The sequence below is a fragment of the Protopterus annectens genome, chromosome 3.part0 (genome assembly GCF_019279795.1).
Source record: "Protopterus annectens isolate FY-2018-M chromosome 3.part0, PAN1.0, whole genome shotgun sequence".
NCBI classification, from domain to species: Eukaryota; Metazoa; Chordata; order Ceratodontiformes; family Protopteridae; genus Protopterus; species Protopterus annectens.
This window is the reverse complement of record NC_056731.1, coordinates 1105760636-1105763155: the sequence shown is the minus strand read 5'-3', so window position 1 is coordinate 1105763155 and position 2520 is coordinate 1105760636. Positions and strand designations below refer to the sequence as shown.

Below are 2520 nucleotides of genomic sequence, written 5' to 3'. Positions count from 1 at the left end.
GTTAGAATGTGACGTCAAGAAATGTAGATTTTAAGAAAGAACTGCTCCATGGGAAATGGTAGTGAACCAGAGTTTATTTACTGGATAGTACTAGACTTCTGAACTGTGCTTGTTGCCATATAAATGTGTAAATGTGTGATGTGATCATATAATATTTATGAAAAAAATGAAGAAATTAGAAGTAGCACCATGTTTGTAAAGTAAGGTACATATGTAGATATGTCATGATATAAATGATCAACTCATACTTACCTGGCAGGGGAGAGACCACGATCACGAAGGTGGTTCTCCCAGGGCGAGGCTTCTCCATTGCACTTCGGAGGGGTTGACCCCTGTGATTTCCCCAAATGCGGGAAACTCAACTGCATAATTTATGGTAGTGGGGGACTGCGTTCGCGCTGTCCCCTGATTAACTGGTTAAAAAAGACTTCTAATCATGTAATTAAACATGTTTTCTGTTCCTGCTGTTAATTAAGATTTCATTTCACAAGAGAAGATCTTTCATTTTTCCGTGATGAAGACTAAAAAACAAGTTTATCAGTGTCATTATTTAGTGGTGATGTAAAAAGAGAACATTACTTCAGATGAAAAAAAGGAAAAATAAAAAAAAAATAAAAATTACAGAAGCTGTTCAATGCTCAGACTAGTTGCATTAAAAAGGTTTTCAGTGCCATTCAGTGGTGAAAAAAAAAAGGAAAAATAATTAACTTTACAAACTCTGTTTAGTACTCAAGACAAGTGCTCTGGTAAGTATCAAATGAGCATTTTGCCTAGCCTCCGCGTGCTTTCCATATGAAGTCTTATTTTATTGTTTTTTTTTTTTTTTATAACTGGCATTTTCCATAAAGAAGCATAGTGACTTACTGGTAATCTCTGCCTCACAACTCTGTAGTCTAAGGTTCAGTGACCTCCAGTAGAAGTCTTGTTTCATTTTTATATTCTTCCTGTGATGTCAGTTTAATTTGGTTACTGTAGTTTCCTGTCCTTTCTCAAATACATGCTGGTTGATTGACTACATTGAGTTGTCCATAAGTATTTACCATATAAGTTGTGTATACACCCTTAATTTTGTGGCTCAGGTTAGAAAGCACCCACCTAAAAAATAACTCCCTTTTTCATGGAAAATTCATAACAAGTAAACTAAGTTAGAGGCCAAGACTTCATAAGATAGCTTTTAAAGAGGTACATCATAGTATGTCAAAAACAACTGTTACTGTTGTTGCATATCCTAATAAAACAGCAAATTATCAAAATTTCAACACAGTACTACAAATTGTTTTAACAGAAGCAAGTGTATTAAGCAAGGATGGTTTCTTACAGGGTGAAAAAACGTAGTATCCTAACATAAGTGTTGGAAATGTGTGCGCGCGCGCGCACACACACACACACACACACACACGCACACACCTGTACTCGGATAGCTTTGAAACACAAAAGAGAAAATGTTTCTCAAGGAAAGCTGTAACATGAACTGCACAGTACGGTTGGAAGCACTTCTGTGTTTTGATGTTGACAGTTCAAAGCTCACTAGGACCAAAGTGTCATAAAGAGAAATGCATAACAGATTTAAGTATTGCAGTCTGTTCAAGACTGGGTGGGAGGATGACATAATAGTTAATGTGCTTACCTTAAAGACACTAGGTGCAGGGTTTGATTCTCACATGGGGTAACTTGCTAGGCTTCAAGTGGCCCAAAAGAGCAGTTAGCCTAGTACTAATATAATCTAATCAAACTAAACACTATGCAGTTTTATTCTGAAAGGGCTAAAACTGCATACTATATAGGGCAGTTCAGGCACTGAAGAATGCATAATCACAAAGCTAAATAAAAACTGAATGAATACTTAATCTGAATCAAAGAAAAACACAAAATAAGAGCTTTTACAATATTGAGAAAAATGATTCAAGAATCAGAAGTCCTTAACAATAAAAAAAATAGAAAAAATAGACTGAAAAATATGGAAAAATGATACTGTTAGTGCAATTTAAGAAAAAAAATCAATCTTCTTGCATAACTTCTAGGTCATGAGCAAGTATTGTTTGAAGAAATACAAGTTTATTTTCCACAGTGCACTTTTGACTATGCTCTTTTTCTCTCAGAATGAATTAACCTCGCTGGTGGATTTTTACAAAAAAGGGGCTACATAACCAGTTCTATGAGACTGAGTGCATTTTGTCTCCCATGTCCTGAGGAAGTTTTAGCAGATTAGTGACAATTACAGTTCTCAGTGACTTTCATGGTACAATTTTGCTGTTTTAATACCCACAAGGAGAAGTTTTCTTAGAACTTCTATATCAGTAATGTACTGATACAGTTTATAAACCGTGCTGTTTGTTTCCATACTGTGTTTTACAAATACATTTATTGAATTATCACTTGTCACATAGGCAAATTTTATATTTATATAAAAGCAAACAAACTGTATTAACAAGTTTACATTTACAAGCATTAAACTTCATGTATATTGCTATATATCATATAATCTAAGCAATATTACACAAATTATACATTTCCTTCCCT

General features: G+C 34.4%; 1 non-coding gene across 1 annotated transcript; it reads left to right on the top strand.

Moving 5' to 3' along the window:
- Positions 1-244: 244 nt before the first annotated feature.
- LOC122797369 lies at positions 245-408 on the top strand. Its single transcript, XR_006364091.1, has one exon. It is a non-coding gene; the product is annotated as a U1 spliceosomal RNA (small nuclear RNA).
- Positions 409-2520: the final 2112 nt, after the last annotated feature.